The sequence below is a fragment of the Nicotiana tabacum genome, chromosome 8 (assembly GCF_000715075.1).
Source record: "Nicotiana tabacum cultivar K326 chromosome 8, ASM71507v2, whole genome shotgun sequence".
NCBI lineage: Eukaryota > Viridiplantae > Streptophyta > Magnoliopsida > Solanales > Solanaceae > Nicotiana > Nicotiana tabacum.
This window is the reverse complement of record NC_134087.1, coordinates 57463125-57486794: the sequence shown is the minus strand read 5'-3', so window position 1 is coordinate 57486794 and position 23670 is coordinate 57463125. Positions and strand designations below refer to the sequence as shown.

Sequence of the window (23670 nt, the reverse complement as noted above, 5' to 3'; positions counted from 1 at the left end):
GGGCCTGCTTCAATGATAGGCTACTTGGGAGCGGCTTCTTTACTTGTTCCTCCCAAATGCTCGGGTGTGTAAACCTTACCAGTCCTGGTCATGCCTTGTGCGACACCTGTTTCTTCCATTTTCCCTTTTCCTTTTCTTCTTTCCTCTGCTGCATAGTCCCATGGTATAGCAATGGAATTAAAGGATGGTGTGGGTGCTACCGTTACAATGAAGGGTGTGGTTACTTCTATCTAAAACGGAGTTGGCGTGGCATAAGGCGTTGTTATTTCAACCTCAAATGGGGTTGGTGTGACTACTTCAACCTCAATTGGTGACTGAGTCTGTACCATAATAGGTGTGAGAATGATTGGAGATATTTTAGGTTCATCCCCTTCACGAATGAGCCCAATTGATCCTTCCATATCCCAATCTTCATCGATTTCTATCCAATTTACCCCTTCGCCTTTGTGATCCGGGAGGGGGTTATTACGGACATTTGGTGCAGCCTCCTTTGCTTCTATAACCTTGGTGTAAATCAACCTTTGGATCTTATAGGTCAAAGTGCAATAGTATGTCCCTTCATGTCCGAATGGTAGGCACATGTTTTGTTTGGATGGACCCATTGAGTGCGATTTTCTATTGCAACGGCGGGAATAGGAGTGACATAAATAGCAGCATTCAGTCTTTCATACAACTGATCGATGGGTTCAGAAATAGGAATGTATTGTCTGGGTGGTCTACGGTCCAAATTTGGTCTGGGTTTTTGGTAGTTTTGGCGAGTTGGGGTGGTGAATGATAATATGCTAGTTGAGTGTTATAAGTATGATAGGTGGCGGCGGGTTGTTGGTATCTGGATGGTGAATGCTGATATGTGGTTTGTGGTGTTTGGCATGTGAGGGGAGACTTCGGACCTTGGGCTACCATTATTGCACCAACTTCTTTCTTTTTAGAGATACCTTTTGACTGCAATGCTTTATTTGTAGCTTGGACTGCCTCAAAGATTGTCACCATTCCGCTTTTAATTCCCTCTTATATTCTTTCTCCTAATTTGATGATGTTAGAAAATTTATGGTTTTCAATAACCATCAACCTCTCATAGTGTTGTAGATCTTGGGCTCTAATGAAGAACTTATTCATCTGTTCTTCTTCCAGTGCTGGCCTTACCTTTGTAGCTTCCGACCTCTATCGAGTAGCATACTCGCGGAAATTAAGATTCTAAATATAGAATACGTCTGGTGCATTTTCTATATTGAACCTGAACTAATCCATAAAATCTGATGCCATTCTCATCCAATTAACCCATTTCTTCGGGTTTTGACTGATGTACCAGGACGGGGCGTCTCCAATGAGGCTCCTCATGAACAGCTTCATGTGGATTCTTTCATCTTTACCGACCCCTACGAGGTTGTCACACTATGTTCTCAAATGTACCTTCGGATCGTCTGTCCCGTCGAACATCTCGAACTTAGGAGGTTTGTAACCCTCTGGTAGTTCTACGTCCTACTCAATATACAAATCTTCATAATTCAAACCTTTGATGCCTTTACCGCATTCAACACCCTGAACTCGTCTAGTAAGCTTCTTGAGCTCTTCTGCCATGTTCTTGATGAGTGGGTCCTTCTTGGTGGACTCCGGTATGTATAAAGTTTATTGTGGGGTGTGGGGTAAGGTTTCTACATATACGGTGTTTCTTTGATGGACTCCAAGAATTTGGGCTTAGTGGTGGTCATTGGTTGAGTTTTGAGGATCGGGGGTAGGTTGTGGTGCGTTTTGAGGAGTGTGGTAGGCAGTGGTTTGTGGATACTGGGTTGGATAATGATGATGTTGTGGAGGAGTCGGTATTGGTGGAGGGTTGGGATTTTGAGGAGGTGTGGCATATTGGGGAGGTGCGAGAGAATTTTGTTGGTTTTGGGTGTTCTAGGGAGGTGCTGGGTTTTTGATGTTTTGTTGGTTGACGTCGGGGACATTCAGGATAAGGGAAAGGTTTGCCAAGTTCCAAACATGCTCAAGTTCCCCTTATAACTTTAATATCTTATGCTCCAACTGTAAAACCACGTCATTTTGTGCTGGAGTGCTTCGACCGTCTGAAGTATAGACTTTCTCTTCATGCGTAGAGTTATCTTTCTTGATATTTCTTGTATAATCCATTCTGGCTTTCCTTTGATTTTAGGATCACTGGTAGGATAAGGTGGAGGACCTTTGGTTCTGGTATGATATGCTGATGATGCTAGTATGCATGAACCAACCTTAGGGAATGGGAATAGACAAATAAAGAAAAGAAGAAAAACAAAAGGTAAACAAGTCAGTGAGGAGTATTAAAAGGATATTTGCGGTATTTAAACACATATTGCAGAATTAAACATTAACATCCTAATTTGGGGACCTCATTGTGCCGGAGGTAGGCCTAAGCGACATATAAATTTTGAGAAAAATGATGCCAATAACTGCTTCATTTCATTAATACAATAAATGAACCAAATCTCTACTAAAACGACAATAATTATAAAGAGTCACTAATGGCATTTGCCTTATTACAACCAAAGCCTAAAATGAGTCTAGAAAGCAAGTAAAATATAATTCCTAATCTATTTGGTCTCATAGGGACCTTCTCCATGCTTGGCCTTCATTGTCCCATCGATCAGATTCCTCAGGTTGCACATGTCTAACAGAAGATATGCCATTGCTAAGAGCCCTCCTTCATTGCCATCCATGTTTTGACAGCCCACAACCCAATTTCTCATCTTCCCTTCCAGCTCCATCAACCTCTGCTCTAAATATTCCAACCTCTCTATTGACTTAGTAGTGATTTCTCTCCACTCATTGATTCTTTCGATGTCCATTTTATGTTGTTCCAAATGCCTGGCTTCAGACTCGAAGACGCTTTTACACAACATCCTGTATTTGACTTTTGCTTCAGTAGCGTCATCTATAACCCTATCTTTATATTGACCCCTAGCTTGACATCCCCCGCTATATCATCCACCAACCATGATGGATAGAAGTTCGCATGACTGGCATGATACCGATCTGGCTCGATGTGATCTTTCTCTACAATGACCTTTTGATGTCATTTGTGTTGTGCATCAAATTTAAATGGAATGGCATTCCCCTGGAAGTCTGCCTTGTACTGAACCATTTTGGAAACTCCTAGTATAACTTGCTTTCTCCCAGCTTGCCTCATAACCCTGAAAGGAGAATAAGGATAGATTCCCGTTAATCCGATTAGCACTAGATGAGGAGTATCTCTCGACCTGATGAAGAATTCACTACTATAGAACCACTCGAACATCCAATGTACCTTGTCATCAGTCAGATTGCTGAAGAAATGTGCCCAGCTCACAGCGTCCTCCGGTTGTGCAAACCTGTTTGGGAGAAAGGTCATTCTCTTTGGATGGTGATAGGCTATGTGGTCATTCCATGGTCGTCACATAAATTCTTGACGCTATTCTCCCTTCTGACGGTGTTCCAACAACCATACTTGCAACAACAGATTATAGCCCTCGGAGTGCCTATACCCCTTCTTGCAACGGTCTAAATCTCAGAACATATCAGCCAGAATCATATGGATAATAGTGTAACTTTTCCCCTCAATCCCCTCCATTAAAGCCTTAGTGACCATAGCTAAGCGAGTGTGGATCCTATCTTCTTGTATTGGGAATACCAACATCCCTAGAAAACAGACAATGAACACAAAAACTCGACGGTGAGTCCAACCCAAAATAGTGATGGCAAACACATCATGGTAAAGGCGGTATGACTTGTTGTGCCCATAACGCTCATCGAGGGAATTGAACGGTATATAAGACTTCTTCGAACAGACTAAATAATCATATTTCTTGAAACCCATCATTTTCAAGAAACCTCGAGGAGTGCGGTTTTCTGGTACCAACAAACCAGGACTATCCCCCGGGATCCAGGCAAAACCTTCTATTTCTTTCAAAAGGGGAATCATTTCTATGTCACCAAAACGGAAAACATCTCTCTTCTTATCCCAGAACATAGTAGCAGCCTCAATCAGTGCGTTGTTTGGCTGCATGTCTAACATAGAGGGTAAGTTCCCGAGGACTCTTTTTACATGTTTTTTGTCACTTGGTGCGAGGTTTTCCCACCAATCCAATAGCAAAGGTGGGATGTCCCGAACCATGCCGAACCTAGGGACTTCGTGCCTCATTTCTACAAAACAAATAGAGTTAACCCTTTCCCCTCCAGATATAGCTATTTACACGTTAATGATCAACATATTGGCATGTTTTCTCCAAATAATGCACAGATCATGATTGTGCTCATTGGGACTATGGAAATCCCAGCGGACTTTGGACAAGTCTTTTCATAGCGAGTTATTACGCGAACAGCATTCTAACTCACACTTGGTTTGAACATGATGCATGCACATTTAATAATAGAGTGGGGTTTCCAGAAGAGTCAAGACCGGTACCCTCAAGCTGACAACTTTAGAGGAAAAGGCACGAAACTGTCGACTGCACCACTAATCGACTATTTTTACCACAAATAAGCCTTTCCAAATTTAAATGGTGATTTAGGAAGAGGTGGACACTCATCAGGTGCCGCTATGGTGTTGATTACGCACGAGTGGAATATGATGTGGAGAATGCTTTATGCAAAGAAGTAAACAACACGTTGTCAAATATTTTTCGCATGTTAAAAGCAGTAAATGCAGTATTGATTGAAATGTAAATATAAAGAAAGAAAAAACAAGGAAGAAGTCAGCTCGCGCAATATGGAAATTGTAATAAAGTAGATAAAGGAGTGAGGGTAGGGAGAGACATGATGTAAATATGTCTAAAGGAAAGCGCATGTTATGACGAAATTAAGCAGAGATTTGCATGTTAGTTCAAAATAAGGGAAAATTGGGAAAATGCTGTATAGGTAGCAAATAAAAAGTAACGGGAGTGGGATATTCACGTAACAGCAAAGATAATAAACACACTTATCATAGAAGACTAATCCATATAGACCAAGTTCTCTTATGGTAAGAGCGTAAAAATCCCCAGCAGAGTTGCCATGTGTCACGACCCAATTTCATTATAGGTCGTGATGGCGCCCAACACCGTTACTAGGCAAGCCAACCCGAAGATATTTGTGAGTTCTCATTTATTTTACCAAAACAAATTCCAGCATTTTCTTTACTTAAATTTAAAACAAGTGTTAATTAGCAACTCATAATAATAGATATACAACCCAAAAGAATAGTCTACCAATGTGTGTGCCAGGAACTAGTGTCACAAGTACTAGTTCTACTCAAAAACCCGAAAGCTCGTAGTGCCAAGTTAGGTATATATGTTAGAGATTTGTAAAAAGCTCTCCGCAGTTCGGACCCTTTGGATTAATCTGTGCATTAAAAAGTTAAGGGACAATGTTTTCCAGAAAAGTATATTTCTGCGGTCCATTATGCGATCGCAGAATAGCTATGTGGACTGCATAGTCGCCGCAGAGTCAGACAGTTTGATGGTTAATTTGAGATCAACTATGCGGCCAATTATGTGATCGCATAATCAAAATACGGGCCGCATAGTCATCGCATAATCCCCTTGGAATTTTTGTGAGGGGCAGTTCTACGGTGCATTATGCCACCGCATAATATGTGTGTGGGCCGCATTTCAGTCGTATACCCGGGCAGTTTGTTCAGGTTTTTTGGGCCATTTTTGCGGTCAATTTTGCGGTCAATTTTGTGGGTCGCATGTCCATTATGCAATAGCAGATCGTGTCGAGGCTCCTATTTTCTAACTTTTAAAACCCAACCCCATCCAATTAAAAATACCCCATTAGACCCCTTTTAAGATATTCTTCTGCAAAAGAGTGAGCGGGGAAGTTCTAGAGAGAGAGGGTGATCTTCATCAAATCCCCACTCAATTCTTGCCTAAACCCTTGAAGATTATCAAATAAAATTTGCTAGGCCTTCACCCCAAGATGTAAGAACTTGAGCCCTAACCTTTGGTTTCGAAATTCACACTACAATAAGTAATTAGCTTGGGGGGTTCATAGGTATAAGAATGGATCTTCTTGCATGCATAAAAGATAATAGGGTATGGGGAGGTTGTGAACTAAAAAGATAGCAATTGGGGTGTAAAATGATAGAAATCTCTCACAAAAGAGTCCTAAAATCATTGTGCACACTTAGTGCTTGATAATTTACTTAAATGAGCTAGAATCTTATTCTTGTCTCTAATTCTCGGTTCAATTTATAATTTTCATAAAATAGATCGAAGTTGCTAGGAAATTCTGGAATTTTTATAAGGATTTAAGGAAAGCTCTATTGAGGTATGTATGGCTAAAAACCCCTCCTCTTAGAAATTGAGCCCCCATGGTGCCCGTGCAAATGTTGTTAGTCCGAAATTTGATTGATGTAGTACTTGTTATGTCGAATGAATTGATGTTGTAAAAATGTATGTGGAAGGTGCTTCTCCATGTGTTTAATGTGTTATTCTTTGTAAATTGAGGATGTGTGGAGAACCTGAGCTATGTGCTAAATGCCTAAATGTCAAGTCAAGGTTACATTGAGATTCATATGTCGAACTAGATAAATTCCTCTCTATGCTTATAACTTAAATTACTTTTGTATGTTCCTATGATCTTAAATGGAAAGGTTAATATTGAAAATGGGAACAATGTGCAACGTGAGTTATGGAATGTGGTAATTTTGGCCCCAAGTGCCGATGAACTAATACATGTGAAACCAAAGATTGATGTGAGATGATTAACGGAAAAGGGTAATGTCTTGGTGGGATGGCTTAGCCGATCGGGCAGTGATCGGATGCCATGTTATACTCATATGATGGTAATGTATTGATAATTGAAACTGGAAAGTGAGAATGAAATAAGGGTAATGTCTTGGTAAGACGGCTTAGCCGATCGGGCCATGATCGGACTCCACTCAAGGAAGCGGTGGTATTGTGGATGATGATGCAATAATATGGAATGCCCCAACCTAAAATTCCGGAAACTATGTGAAAACTATGTGAACCTTTTATATTGTTGATGTGGTGTTTGTTTGAAGCTTTGTAGTCCTTATGATTTTTTTTACTCTTGTATGGTTGTTCTTTCTAACAGGATGGTGTTTAGTTATACACACTAGTACTATTCTATGGTACTAACGTCCCTTTTGCTGAGGGCACTACATTTTTTAATGAATGTAGGTGGCTCCATAGCGGACAGTGCCGATCGCGCGTAGCAGAGTATCCTCCTCTCAAAGTCTTGGTGAGCCCCCCTTTATCCTCCAAGGGGTTATGTTTTACATCTTTTGTTGTAGACTTCCACTTTTGAGGTATAGCCGGGGCCTTGTTGCCGGTGTTGTTATAATTGTTTTTTGTATCGTTAGAGGCTCCGTAGACGTTTGTGTGGATTGTTTTCGGATGTCGGATGGGACAATGTACTGTATAGTAATTCTAAACTCTAGTTCTTCGAAATGGTAACTATATGAATCATAAAAACTTAACCATGACTTAAGGTTCGTAATATGAAAATGAATTAACAATGTTGAATGTATGATTTTGCTATTGTCCAAATAAACTAAAGTATGGTTTCTTAATCATATGAGCTGGTTAGAAATTGTTAAAAAGGCTTGCTCAGTTGGGTTCACTCGATTGAGCGTCGGTCACGCCTCCCGAGGTTGGGCGTGATAGAACTAGTGTCACAAGTACTAGGGCAACTAGTAGAATGTACAAAATATCACTATCCTACTGCCTAAAACATAATAGACAGTACATAATAATAACAAAAGAAGAGAACTCTGGTATGCCGCTGAACGGCTTAGGAAGGGGCAGCTCACCGTGAGATCTCGATCAGGAATCAGGAACACGCGTCGGAGGGGTAACTAGATGCACCTGCCTCAGATCCTATACAATTAAGTACATAAGCGTATTATAAGTACATAAACAACATGTACCCAGCAAGCATCTAGTCTAACCTCGAAGAAGTAGTGACGAGGGGTCGACTTGACACTTACTAAGGTTAATATCAATAATATTTAAAGATTACACTAAGAATAGATAACATGGATATAATTACAAAACTCATGATTTAAGGAGAACAATATATCAGTTTCAGTCATGTCTTATAATAATTGCACTTCAAGGCATTTTAACAGAGTAAGTCATGGATAATTTCACACAAATGACATGCGCACATTATGCCGAGGTCGTACGGCCCGGTCCAGCATAATAATAATTGTGTGCTGCCGGAGGGTCGAAAGGCGCAAACCATAGATGCATCTATTTCTACCAAGGCGATCGGCCTGATCCACAAATATCAATTATTATCAAGAAGGCAGATAAAGCCGCATTCATATTCAAGTAAATTCATACAAGTTCTCAAGCAACTGCATACGTTCGTTTATATTTATTTTCAATCCCTAGCATGTCCTAAGTGATCTCATTAGAAAGTAAGAACATAAGCATTTTCAAGTATGGCATGATACGGGTCCTAAACTACCCGGACAATTAGCATAATAGTAGCTACGCACAGACTCTCCTCACCACGTACATACGTAGCCCCCACAGACAATCACATACATTTATTAGATTCACCTAGGGGTTTATTTCCCTCGTACGAGGTTAGAAAGGAGACTCACCTCACTCCAAAACTTACTTCCAATATCAAGAACGTGCTCAAACCCTCAATTCGGAGCCGAACGATCTAAAACTAATCAAACGGGATAAGAACTAGTCAATACAAGCTCAAGAGTTCATATTCTAGCTATTAGAGTAATTTTCCAACCCTAAATGCAAAGTTCCTAAAATTCATCCCCGGGCCCACATGCCCGGATTCCGGAATTTTTTTTAGAAAGTTGTTACCCATAACCTAAGGATCAAGAAAATATGATTTTTACCCCATTCCATAACAAATTTCGTGATTAAATCTTGTTTTTATCAAAATCCTAGGTTTTACTCTAATCCCATGATTTTCACTAATCTTTAGGTGTTAATCTACCCAAAACCCATGTATTAAACCCACATTAAGTAGAAATAAATTACCTCACAATGCTAGGTTGAAATCCTCTCTTTGGAAGCTCCCAAATTTCCCAAATAATGAAGGAAATCTGTAAAAAATGCCACATTCCCATATTAAATGAAGGCACTACCTTCTGCGATTTCCGCACCTGCGGTTAGGGGATCGCATCTGCGGTCTCGCTTCTGCAAGGGAACATCCGCATCTACGGATTTGGGTTGGGCTAGCTGGGACCGCTTCTGCGGTCTGGGGGCCGCTCCTGCGGTTCCTCTTCTGCGTAAGAGGAGCCGCATATGCGGTTCCTGGGCTCCTTCCCCTTGGCCGCACATGAGAAGGCTCGACCGCTTTTACGGTCTCGCACCTATGGCTGACCAACCGCAGGTGCGGTTATGACAGATACCAAGAGCTTCAGCTCCTTCCAAAATTTTCCAACTTCACTCGAGCCTCATCCGATTAATGCTCGGGGCCCCGGGCCCCGCCCGAATATACCAAGAAGTTAGAAATCATAAGATGGACCCATTCGAACCCTCAAAATGCCCGAAACAGTGCTAAATCTAATAATCACCCCCTAAAACCAATTGAATCAAACTTATGAACATCAAGTTCTTCAATTTACTTCCAATGCGACGAAACACACTTATACTACTCGGATTGACACCAAATTTTTCATGCAAGTCTTAAATTAAAATGCGGAACTATTCTTGGTCTTGGAACTCCGTTCGAACCTCGATAGCACAAAAACCTGCTCCAAACCAAATATTTAAGAACTTCAAAATCCTTAAGGAATCAACTTTCACTATTAGGCGTCAAAATGCTCCTAGTCATCCACAACCTGATTCGGACATACGCCCAACTCTGAAATCATCATACAAACTTGTTGGAACCTTTAAATCCAGATTCCGAGGTTGTTTACTCAAAACGTTAACCGAAGTCAAACTTGGTCTTTTAATCCAACCTTAAGGAACCAAGTGTTCCTATTTCAACCCAAACTCTTCCAAATCCCGAACCAACCATCCCCGCTAGTCATAATCAGTAAAAGCAAGTACAGGAAGTCTTATCTAGGGGAACGAGGTTCTAAAAAGCAAAACGATCAGTCGAGTCGTTACACCATGCTATCACGCCCGTTTTTCTTGCAAAATCGGGTTTCGACACGTAACAACTCTTTTAAAGAAGGGTGTTAAAAGAAAGAGTCGCCACCTAATGGGTTTGAGGTATGTTATGGCACCTATTTTGTAGATAACTCTGTCTGACTAGTTTGCATCACCAAAGATTCGGTAAGGGCTCGAAATTACCTCGAAGAGAAGGTGTTAGGCACTCTTCAAAGTCCATAACTGTGGGTCACGGCCGAACTCAATTATATGAATTAGTCTATGTGATCAAATATAGGAAAACAAGTAATTTGGGAAGTTCATTATTAAATACAAGTATTGGATTTAAAGACAAGATGGGGGTCCTAAATTTTTTAGCCTAAAGGATCACCCCGTGCAACATAAATAATACTTAGTAACTCTCTCAAATTTGGGTGTTACTCATATTATTTAGCGAGCACAGACTATCATTTCCTACTACCCGATTACTATCTTTAAGTTGTTACCTAAAGCGCACTAGTTGATTCTAAACCGTACCCTATGCCTGCACTACCTGTCACATGCCTATGTCCAGGAGGCTTTGGAACTCTATTTAGGTAGTTCTAAACTTCAACTTAGGCTGCTCAAAAATGATAAAACTAATCGACATGCAAAATAGGTTGGACTTCATATAAAAGTAGTTAAGGGCTCAAGTTAGCCTCTACACCTTGACAACGAATGCACACAAACACATTGAGCATTTAACAGTTGCAGGTTTTAAACTAATTAAAGTTGTTCCTATAGGTTGATCTCTATGTGATTCTGGATTTTAATACATGCGGCTGTTTCAGATGTAAAGTGCTATTTTAAAGGGCATGCTTTTCGAATAATTATACATTTTAGGGAATCTAGTGTTGCGTACTAATTTCTAAAACTATAGATTATAAGTATTTAAACCTGTGAACATGATATCCAGGTGTAGTAGTTGGCAGTGAAAACCATGGAAGATTTTCAGAATTACTTAATTTGATCATATAGGCATGCTTTCTAATAGTTGACAGTTTGAGCTGATTTTATGCATATTTGGCTCCTATAGGCATGCTTTCTAGATAGACGATGAGATATTGAGCTAATTTAATCCTATAGGCATGATATTTATTGAGTGTGCTACGGGTTGTAAAAGGGTTATTAGAATTCATTCCCTATAGGCATAATATATAGTGATCGGACAGAAATAGACATAAGAGCAAGTAAAATATTTAGTCAAAGATCATGCTTGTACAGGTATTAGGCAGGCTAAGTAAAGTGTGTGATTTCCTAATATCGTGATTTCTATGGGGATCATGTAATCGAAAAACACATATAGCAAATATATTGTCAAGTCCTATAGGCATGTTATCTACCTATGGCATGTGGATATAGAATTCTACCCATTCCCTTTTCACTAACACCCCAATTGTTTATACAAAGAATTATTACATGCCTAGATTAATAAGTAAAATAGAAATATTACACAGCATTAGACAGGCTTATAGCAGGCCCAAATAAACAACTAAATACCCAGCCTTGTTGGGCCTTCAACGTTTCCGGCCTAGCATACCACATGATCACAGGTCCATAGGGGAGTTCAGAACCCTTTAGTGAACCACAACACCAAATATTGCATCACTTGTAATCAACACAGTACAGGATAGGGAGGTAGGGTATTAGGGACAGTTTTTAGAAGTTGAAGAGTGACTAGAGCCTAACCCTAGTGTGTCAAAGTTCACAAGGGCCTCAATTAGACCTCGAGCAGTGTTCACACTAGGGAGGCCAACAACAGAACCTAGATAGCCTTGGATTTCAGTCGGCTAAGAATAGGAATTTAGAATGTTAAAGTAACAAGTAAGGAGGGTAGATAGACATCACTAAGCATATATCACAAATAGTCAAGCAAGCCAACAGGTTCAGCAAGGTGCACATCGCAAAGTATCACATAAACAAACATCATAGGAACTAAGAGAAGAGACAGGTTTGCAAGCCTACATAGGTTGCGCTAGTGGACATCTAAGGGTCTAAATTAAACTTAGCTCACCTAATGGCACATTAATCAACACTTGAACACAATTGAAGGATACACATGTTGATAACCACAGAAAAGACAACGAAACAGATAAACCAAGACATACTAGGAAACATGTTATCACAAGAGTCTTAGAAAATAGAGTTCAAATCCAGGACAGCATAAAACGAGTTTGATCAGGTCTGAAGACACTCCAATATACAAAGGTCATTGAAAGTTCATTCAAATAAAAGGGGTTCTCATAGAGCTAAGGTATTATTTAAGCATAATATGCAAATCAACATGCAACCACAATACTGATATCCAAATTGACATGTTAAGATGCTATATGGGTATAGAACTAATCCTAGGAGATAAGAGATCACATGATGCAGATTATGGTGAAGCATGACATGAATAATAGACTATTCTCAAGCATCAATTAACATAGAATGATATCAAAGATGAACACCATCACAGTTGAACCAAAATTCAGATACATGTGCAGAAAGAAGGAAAGAAATTAAACATTATGAAGGTTTAAACACTAACCAGTAGCAAACTAAAAAGAGTGCAAAGTGCAGTAGCAAAAACCCTAAATGCCCGATGCTTCGGAGTTCACAAGAGCCTCGAGAATGGGCTCCGACCAGTGCTTGCACCGAAGGAGATTATTCAATAATTTTAGAGCATTTGAAAAGTAGCAATGAGCGAACGAGAGAGTAGTGGGAAAACAATAGTCAAAGTCTGGTCTCCCAAACCTCTTCTGAGAGGGGTTTATATAGTATGAATCAAACAGGTAAATATGGAAACAAATTATTCAAACACAAATAGAGAAAGATACACTAGAATCAATCAAAATCAATTTTAGGGCATCTAACACATAGAATAACGAAGTTCAGCGATTTAAACAAGTGACAAAAATGACATGCGATAATCATGTAGTACTCAAAATAAGGAAATACAATAGGTTCAACAGAAAATAAAGAAAACAGCATATGAAAATTAATTAGAGTCAAATTTTGGACGAAATAAAGTAAAAATAAGGGAAACACGGTAGGTCAAACAAAAATAAGAAAAATATCAATCAAACACAAGAAAAGGAAGAGTATCAATCTGAAATCAGTAAAGAATAAGCAAGAATCTCAAACCCCAATTTTAGGAAAATGAAAAATCGGCAAAATCTAAATTAAAAATCTAACATCACATAGAATAGGATAAATATAGACAAAATATCACCCATAATTAAAGAATCGAACCAATTTTGGTTCGATCTAAAGAGATCTAAAATCCCTAGTTTAGGGTAAGTAAGAATCAACAGAAGAGATTCATGCCCATAATCAAACAAGAGTGAATATAGACGGCATAGTAGAGAATTCAAGGATTTGAACCGACTTTGGTTCTATTCTGATGAGATTTGCTTGCCATATTTAGTCAAGCAACTAGGTAACACCATAGACGAGTAACCAGTAGTGAGAGGAGATCAATAAGGTAAGTGAATCAATGATTGATTCCAATTTCAAGTCGGAATCGGAGAGGATTAGAGGTTACGGCGCTAGGGTTTGCAGAGATGAAGAGAGCATTTGAGAGAGTTTAAGGGCGGCAGATTGTAGAGAATGGTTTAGGGTTAGGGTGCTTGGGTATAATTAAAAGGGTTTGGTTAGTTTTGGGCCGTTGATCTCTGAGATCAACGGCCAGGATTTTAAGGAGGGGCTGCAGCAGGTTACCGGTTGGGTTATTGGGCTAGGGGTCATTTGGTTTGTGCTGGAGTATTGGGCTAGTGTATTGGGTAGTTTAGGTTCGAAAATAGGTTTAGAATTAGGCTAGTTTTTTTAAAATACTCAGTATTTAGCAAGAAATAATTTATAAAATAATTAATAAATAGAATTTTTTTTTGTTATGCACTAAAATGAGTAAAAATAATATCTTAATATTTAAAAAATATAAAAATATAGTTTCTAGATAAATAATGTAATTATACATTAATATGGTCTATTGTTGCAAAAATATGCTATTAGCCCTAAAATGCAAATATAATTATACAAATACACCAAAAAAAATATTAAAACCTCATGTTGGTATAAAGAATAAGTTTAGATGATTAAATCATCATAAAAATATTTTGAAGGATAATTACTGTATATTTATATAATAAAATGCAGAAATAAATTGATTTAAAGTCTTTAAAAATTATGAAAAATACTTATATATGCTAATAAACGTGATGAGGTTCGGAAAGAAGGGCAAGTTGAGCCCTAGGTATATCGGGCCTTTTGGGATTCTTGAGAGAGTGGGAAAGGTGGCTTACATGCTTGCGTTGCCACCGGGTTTATCAATAGTTCATTCGGTGTTCCATGTGTCCATGCTCCGGAAGTATCACGGCAATCCATCCTACGTGTTAGGCTTTAGCACTGTCCAGCTCGACAAGGATTTGACCTACGAGGAGGAGCCGGTAGCTATTCTAGACTGGTAGGTTTGTTAGTTGAGATCAAAGAGTTATCCTCCAGTTCGGGTTTAGTGGAGAGGTCAGCCTATTGAGGCAGCTACCTGGGAGTCTGAGTCCGAAATGTGGAGTAGATATCCCCACCTTTTCACCAGCTCAGGTACTTTTCTATGTCCGTTCGAGGATGAACAGTTGTTTTAGAGGTGGAGAATGTGATGACCCGATAGGTCATCTTATGATTTAAAACCAAACTCTGTGTTTCGAAGCCTTTAGAACCTTATTCTTGCCTTTCTCGATTTGCGTACACAATTCGGGTATTGACCTAGAAGGCATATATGCTAAAACCTGATAAAAAAAAGAAATTTTGCCTTAAAAGTTAATTTTGGTTGATTTCGATCAACATTTTGAGTAAACAGACCCGGACCCATGTTTTGACAGTCCCGATGGGTCCGTATTGAAATATGGGACCTGCGCATATGCCCGGAATCGAATTCGGAAGTCCCTAGCTTAAGTAATGAATTTTTATTGAAAATTAAAAGTCTAAAAATCTAATGGTTTTTAAGAATAATATGATGTTTGGCCTTGTTGATACCGGGCCTTTATTTTTGTTCCGGAGCCCGGTACATGTCCAATAAAATATTTATAACTTGTCTGTGAAATTTGGTCAAAAGCAGAATTAGTTTGACGTGATTCGGACATCCGGTTGAGAAATTAGAAGTTTCTAAGTTTTCTTGAAAATTTTCATTCGATTTGGTGCTAAATTAGTAGTTCTAGGTGTGATTTTGACAATTTGATTGCGCGAACAAGTTTGTATAATGTTTTAAGACCTGTGTGCATGTTTTTTTTTTTGGAGCCCTGAAGGATGGAGTAAGTTTTGGATAGGCTACAGAGTGAAATGAGCTTAGAAATCAAAGCCGGTGCACATTAGACCTGCAGGTCTTGCATTTGCGAGATCTAGCCTCGCATTTGCGAAGAAAACCCCACATTTCCGAAGTTGGTCAGGGGGAAGGGATCTTCGCATTTGCAAAGACGGAGGTCACATTTGCGATCCTCCAGCTTCGCATTTGCGAACAAAATGTTTTCATTTGCGAAGGCAGCAGAAAGGCAACAGGTTCGCATTTGCGATACCTTTGCGAAACCCAGGTCACATTTGCTACATTTGCAGCTGTGTAAATGTGACTTAGATGGGATTTTTCTCCCATTCTTCAAATTTTCAAAACCTAAAACACAAGAGGCAATTTTCCAAAGGACTTCTGTATAAGGCGAATCCGGGGGCCCGATTTCCCCGTCATAGGGTCGTCTCGCGATCATGCTCCTCGAAGCTCGAAGCCAAGGTCGAGACTCACCCTCGGTGGTCGTCATGTACCAGTCCAGAGGGAATCGCATTCCAACGGCTATAGCAGGCTACAGTAGGCGAGAGGGGAGTTCCCAAGGCACGCGGTTTAATCTGACAAGGCTGACCTATCCGGGGCCTATTTAAAGATGTCATGTCCAGCCATCCTATCTCCATGCCTTTACAGTTAACACATTTTGTACTATAACGGATTTCCCTCCTATAAAGGGGATCCCCATCACTTTGTAGAGCTCGGCTGATATTGCTCCAACTATCCTCCAAAAGATCAGTAATATCTCCCTCTCTCTTTTCTCTCTAACTTACTCGTTCTTACTCCCTCAAGGCCACTCTTAGCATTTAGTAGTTTCATACTTGTTCTTTATTTAGTGCTTAGCATTGGCCATAAAGAGCCTTGTTTGATCATATCTTAACTGTTATCCCATTCCCGACTACCCCCGATAGCTCGAGCTCGAGTTGGATATCGACCCTGAGGCTCCTCCATCGACCAGTCCGAAGCCTGGGCGGCAAGCCTCTCGGTTTGATTACTGCCCCATTTTAGCTCATATCTTATCGTTAAACTTCATATTCTTAGTGTGAACATGTGATTTTTGCCCTATACAAAATACTCCTATAAAATCCCCAAAAAAATAGGTTTTCTGTTAATTATTTGCCATTTTAGGAATTGTTTTAATTATTTGCATTTTCTGTGCATGTTTAATTTTTATTTAAATCATGAAAAATACCAAAAATATCATGCTTGCATTTAGGATTTGTTTTTACATTTTTTAGAATTAATCAGAAATTATTTGTTTTATAAACATTTGAAAATCACAAAAATAGCACATTTTTGTCTTTTAATTTTTAGTTTATTGATTTTTTTTAATTTAGAATTAAGTGATGTTTATAATTTTTATAATTAGTTAATTAGTTTAATTTCACATTTTAGATAGTTTAGGATTTTCAATTAAAAAAGAGAAAAAAAGATAAAAAGAAAAAAGGGAATAAAAGAGGAAAGTGTTTTTAATTTGAGTTTGGGCCATTTTAATGCCTAAAACCCGTCCAAAACCCCCCTTGACCCAAGCCCAATCCCTGCCAAACCCGTTCCAGCCCCGTCTAACTTAAAACGACCCCATTTTGTAATGTTTGATCACAACCGTTGGATCTTCGCAATCCAACAGCTCGGAAGTGAAGGATCATTAATTATTTAACTGTCTGAATGGAGACATACCCCCTCTCAATCGAACCCTTTCACTCTCCGTCTCTCTATAAATTACCAAACCCTAACTGCCTCATACTCCACACCGCCTCCACCGCAAAACACCGCCAAAAATTGCCTCACGGCGGTTCCGGTGGTCCAAAGCTCCCAAATTAATACCCTAGATTCCCCTTTACCCCTCTCTATAAATCCCTTAACCGTTTTCCCCAAATACCCGTTGTGTTCTTCGAATCTTAGATTGAAGAATCCGGTCAGAACCCTAATCATTCCAAATCACTCCAAACTCATACCCTATAACCCTTACTCTTCTCTAAACCCTAAGCTACCCTTAGCTCTTTCCAAATCGGCCCCAATTTGGTCGAATTTTAGATCCTAGATTCAGAAACCCTAAAAGACCTCTACCTGAGTCGATTCCGGGATTTTAATGGCTCTATTCTACATGAGTTGACTGTTTTTGATGAGAGCAGTTGACTCATGTGGATTGGACCTATTGATCGTGTTGCCCTAATCAAGTCCCGATTCCAGCCAAGTCCTCCGAGTCCAGTTGTTTCTGTTACAGGTGATTTTCTGGGTTTTTCTTTCTATCTTATTTTTCTTTTTCTTTTCTCCTAACCACCACTTTCTCCTTTCCTTTTGCTTGATTTTTCTTTGAGTTTTGTTCCGTCTAAAATTGCATGTCTAGATTTTTGGTTTTGCCTTTGGTCATTAAAAACTAGTCATGTTAGTTTAGGTTTCGTTTTTAGTCTGGTATGTTATTTACCCTGTTTTCCCATGATTTTACCTTCTTTTGATCACATTCAGTTTATTTTAGGAAAATTGATGAATGTTTAGGTTTTCATTGTTTTCAGTCGTTTAAGTTCTACGAATTGATAAGGCCTGAATTCTAGTTTTTTCCTCGTAGTAGCATCTTTGACTTTTGAATTACTGTTTAAATGAATTGTTGTTAGTTACAGTTCTAGTTCAATTTTAGATCAAGATTTTCCTCCTATTAAGTTTAGATTGCACCCATTCAACCATGCTTAGGCATTTTGATCCAAATTTTTGGCCCTTTTCAGTTTTGTCCTTGTTTGTTCTAATTTGCTCACAAATAGAAACTCTAGGGACCTAATTGAACAAAAAAGTTTAGGTAAGAACTGTAATAAACAAGCTTTAGAAGGGCAATTTAGGGTTTTTCTAATTCAAAAAATATCATAATATTCTAGAACAGGGGTAGCTGGCCTCATTTGGTTAGTACAAAGTATTGAAACCAATAGGGAAAAACCAGCTGTCCAATTCTGTTGGAATATGTTGTTTATGGCTGAAGAATAATTCCTTCAGCACATGGCATTGTATATCTCTATATACTGCCTTTCATACACAAATTTGAGATATACTCAGCCTCATTCTCTGCACAAAAACCCTATTTTTCATTCCTGAAAGGTTCAAATTCAAGAAGTTATTGAAAACTCCAAAACCTCTCATTTTCTGATTCTTTACAAATGTAAAAATATGTTTTGAAAAATAGAGATTTTTCTTGGTCTATTAGCTGGGATTTCTAGGGTTCAGCTGGCTGGTTTTGGGGGCTGAAGTTTTGAATCTGGAGTTGTTTCTTTGCTATTGGGGAATGTGTTGCTATTTGTTTTCTGGGTTTGTTTGAGCTCCATTTCCTCTGATTTTCTAATCTGATTGTTGGTGGGAGCTGAGATCTAGTTTGCTTCTTTTTCCAAAGTAAAAAAGAAAACATATTTTCTGATAGTTGTTGCACCTGTGGCTTTTAAGGTACTGATTCCACTTTCTTCAAAATGTAATAGTTGTTCGAATGTTATGACTACTATCACATTTACAACTTTGGGTTGATTACGTATTTGTTCCATGATTTGATGATTCATGTGCTGTTTTGTTGAATGTTTTTCTACCATGTCTATTGCCTAATAACCCGTAGCAAGTAATATAACTAGGATTTTGTTTGTTCATGATGTATTAGTCATGGATTTTGGTCGCATAGTTTTGAGCATTTAAGTTGAAGCAACATTGATATGTGCAGTTTTGGTCTAAAGTGTTAGATGTTTGAATATTTCAAGTTTTAATAGAATAAGAAGCAATGTATTAGAAAATCAGTTTGCTTTGGGCTGTTATAATACATTTGGAGTCTTAATAGTTTATTATCTTTTTTCTGTGATAATATGGCTGCAGATTTGCAAGCTAACTCTGTAGCTAGCCTTGTAAATGCAAATTTCTTGTGAATTATCAAGTTTCATGGGTTGGAATAGCTGCAGTAATGGAGGGTCAACAATTTTTGTGGAGTTTAAGTAATAACTTAGCTAGATTATAAGGCTATTGAGCTGTTCTGATAGGTTCTGTATAATTTCCTTTTATCATTAATTTTGTATATAGTTGGTTTATTTATTTGGTGGTTAGGCATTTTCCTTAAAGATGTATGCAATTGTCAATTAAATGTGGCCTAAGAGATTTAGCATTTTTTGGTATCGATTGGTTGGGCTTTAGCCCAATTGAGCACTCTGTGAAACCAGTAAAAATTGCACGGGGCGCCCTATTTGGTCGCCCCCATTTAACCTATACCCATTTTTTAAAAAACTTTTAACTTGTATTCACTTTTTAAACAACTTTAGCTCCCTTTCTCCTCCTCCTTCTCCTCCTTCATTTTCTTTTTTCTTCTTCTACAACGATGACTTCAACATTGCTCTCTTTCTTCAGCTTTAGATAAGAAACTTCATGCACCTGTTCCTAATTTCCAAAGGCACCAATGTGCTTGCTGCTTTGTTGGTCATTCGGAAGAAATCAACATTGATGAGTTAAATGAGAGGAATGCATCTGAAATAGATGATTCAAATGAGAAAAGATGTCTCACTGACAATGTCTTAAACATTAACTATTCTTGATCCAAGATAGCAATGGCAGGACATGGGACCTAAAGCAATTTCTTAGTGACTTTTGCCATTATAGAGAAGCTTTTGTTATGTAAGGCGATTAGTATATGTATATGTACAAAGGATTTGTTACTTATATTTGCTTAGCTTATCACTTTTTCTTCACGCAAGGAAGACCAGATATTTCATGATCCTTATCTTTCATAATCAAACAGAAACGGATCATACTTGCAGTTGAAGTCTTTCCTCTACTTAGTGGCAGCTTCTTCTAACAACTGAACTACTCCAACTTTTGGCGAGATGTGCAATTTATTTTTTTCAAAGGCCAGAGCTGAAGTTTCTCAGTTACAACACAAGAACTTCAGCTCTAGAGCTGAAGTTTCCCAGTTACAACATAAAAACTTTAGCTCTAGAGCTGAAGTTTCCCAGTTATAACACAAAAATTACAACACAAAAACTTCAGCTCTAGAGCTGAGCTTCAGGCCCGGCTACTAGAATGCTGAAGTTTTGCGTGATTGTCTTTGCTACTTCAGCCCCGTATCCTGAAGTTATGCGAAAAAGCGGGTACGCTTGCAATTTTTTTTTACAAAGCGGGCACAAGTTAAAATGTGACACAAAAAACGGATATAGATACAAATGCCCCGTGAAACCAGGCTCAGAATGCCTTAGTTTTGCTGTGCTATTTCGTCTAGGTCCAAATGATGAGCCCAGATGCTTTCAGCAATTTGAGGCCCAGTGTTCCTTGGCTTTATTCTTTAGTGCAAATGATTTTTTATAAGCATTAGGATTATTGTTTGGCCCAGTTTCATTGCAAACATTTGGTTTTAATCTCAGTGTTATTCTAGGTGAGCAATCTATATTGTAAATCGGTTAAGTATAAGCTGGAAGTTAATTGAGACTGTTTGAGTCTAAGCATTGGTTCAATTAGCTATATTCATGTTAACAATACCTAGTGGCACGAAATCTTATTTTGGAATGTACGTGTATGATGCCAATCACTACGTTTTAAGACAACCAATTTCGAGATCAAATCATGGGTTCTAAAAAATATGATTTCTATTTACAACAATGTCCCACCAACAACGAAATCTGAAATGCTTGAAAGTTTTCATTGATATGATTGGTCAATCCATGTGTGATTTATATACGAATGAGCTGCCTGCCAAATCTTTTGTTATACTAAGGATATTGAAAGTTGAACATGAAACTTGAAATTGTTCGTCTGATTTAGCATGTCTATTCTTGTTGAAAAGCATGAACTGAAAACGAGTAGTCTAAACAATTAGTTCGAACATTCGTAGTTTGCTTTAAGTACATTTCTTTTAAAATCATTTGAGGTGTGTCATGTCAAATAAAACCCTTAAACTCATGGTCCTCATAAATTAGTTAACTCTTATAGAATAAATGAGGCGTGCCATGCCAAACAAATTTATAATTCATGATCCTTGTAAGATTAGATTAAGAACTAACTCTTATAGAAAATTCGAAGTTGTAACGACTCGATCAGTCGTTCTGAAAGTTATAGCCTCGATTCCCCTATTTTTCTTTCTTTATGTGTTGTTCAGCTGTGTTGAGTTGCATCGAGTTGGTAGGTTTGGGTTCGGAGTAGTTTTGGAGTGAAATGATCACTTAGTCTCTTAGTTAGAAAGCTAAGTTAGAAAAGTCAACCGGAAGTTGACTTATGAGTAAACGAATTCGGATTTAAATTTTTATGATTCGGTTAGCTTCGTTGGATGATTTTAGACTTAGGAGTGTGTCCAGAATGTAATTTGGAGGTCCGTGGTAGAATTAGGCTTGAATTGGCGAAAGTTGGAAGCTTAGAAGTTCCTAAGCTTGAATTCGAGTTTGATTTGGTGTTTTGATATTGTTTTGGGTGCTCTGAAGGTTCGAATAATTTCGGGTAGTTATATATGACTTGTTGGAATTATTGGTTGAGGTCCCAAGGGTCTCGGGTGAGTTTTGGATAGGTTTGGATTGTGTTGTGCTCGTTTTTCTTATGTTTCGACGTCGTTTCTTCAAACATAAATGATATCAGATTGAACAAATGAGCTCCGATTTCTTTTTTGATTGAAGCATTAGATCCGTATCGTAATTGCGGACCCGTAGCAAAAAGAATCGTCGAATTTGGACATCGTATGGGGATTTTATGGTCATTTTACTAAGAATTAGGTTGCCAGATTTTTCAGATTAACTACGAAATTGCCATTGACGGCGTATTTAAAAATCTGCACTATTTGCAAATATTGAAACCAACAAATATCATTCATTATAAGGTCAAATTGAGTGATTCAAAAAGAACGAGTGTCGGGATAATTTGGCACGAGAAACGAGGCAAAATAGTTGGCTGAAAATATATATATAACTAGGGTTTGTTCATTCGGTCATATTTTGAGTTGGGGAGCTCAGATTTGAGCGATTTTGGAGGCAATTTTTACCATAGAGATTGGGGTAAGAGTTCTTTACTCGGTTTTGGTTATATTTCATGAATCCATTTTCGTTTTTGGGATTTGATTGTTGATTTTAAAGTGAAATTGAGGGAGTTAGGGCTTGAGTTTTGGAGAGTTTTAGGTAGGGATTTGAGGGACCAAACGGAGTCTGATTTTGATAAACTTTAAATGGTTAGACTCAGGAGTGAACGAGGTTTATTATTCTGCCCCTTTTGACTGGTTTCGAGATGTGGGCCCGAGGGCCAAATTTTGGCCGATTTCGAATTTTTGGCATATTTTGTAGTTTTTATTATGGAATTCAATTCTTTAGCACATGGTGATGGTATTGATCTGATTATGGTTAGATTCGGAGCTTTTGGAGATCGAGTCCAGAGACGAGGGCATCCCGGAGTAGGATTTTACGCTGTTGAGGTAAGTAACAGTTTTAACTCTAGCTTTGAGGGTATAAATACGAAGAATTTGATATTGTGTGAATGTTTGGAGGTGATACCCATGCTAGGTGATGGGAGTGTGGGTGTGCACCTCGAGGGATTGAGACTTGGTCCGTCCTGTAAGGCTTGAGGCTTAATAGCTACTATCTGTGGTTATGTGTTTACTTGTTGTTGAACTTGTTTGTCGTCATGTTAGAGATCATGCTTAGGCTTTATTCATGCTCAGATTATTTTAACTCATTCATAGAAATTATTGTACATGTTTACCTCAGTCTCTATTATTTGCTAATATGTTGTGATATTTGATGTGGGTTGTGTCCCTTTATTTGTTGATGATGGTGAGGCTAGTGAGATACATGATTGAGTGAAGCCTGGTTGTGAGGATATTGATACCATAGCGTGTGAGTTGTTCGCGTAGCACGTGAGTTGAACCGTGCGGGTCCAGGTATTGATACCATAGCACATGAGTTGTCCGCGTAGCACGTGAGTTAACCATGCAGATCCAGGTATTGATATGATGGCACGTGAGTTGTCCATGCTTATAACTTGGGCTTTGGGAGCCCATTCGGAGTCTGTACATAGCCCTAGTGAGCGTAGAGTGTTGAGTGTATTGAGTGTTGAGTGTTGAGTGTTGAGTGCGAGTGTTGAGTAATGGAGTGACATTGCTGTGAAGTTGCATTTACTTTTGTTGTTGCTGCATTTATATGTTAAATTTCATTGTAGTATTGACTGAGTTATGGAATTTACCTATTTATTCATGATTATTTTTTTTAAAATTGTGAAAATAAATAATTGGACTGTTTTACTTAGCTCGTCACTACTGCTCAGTTCCTTAGTTATTTCTATTACTACTGAGGTGGTTGTACTCATACTACACCCTGCACT

The 23670-nt window shown here is 38.5% G+C and overlaps 1 long non-coding RNA gene across 2 annotated transcripts; it reads left to right on the top strand.

Annotated features, from left to right (window-relative positions):
- The first annotated feature begins 18298 nt into the window (after positions 1 to 18298).
- LOC107822097 (uncharacterized) lies at positions 18299 to 20071 on the top strand. Of its 2 annotated transcripts, none has more exons than XR_001656303.2 (2): positions 18299 to 18798; positions 19735 to 20071. It is a non-coding gene; the product is annotated as an uncharacterized LOC107822097 (long non-coding RNA). The 2 variants fall into 2 exon arrangements; XR_001656302.2 differs by having other exon boundaries at positions 19213 to 20071.
- The last annotated feature ends 3599 nt before the right edge of the window (positions 20072 to 23670 follow it).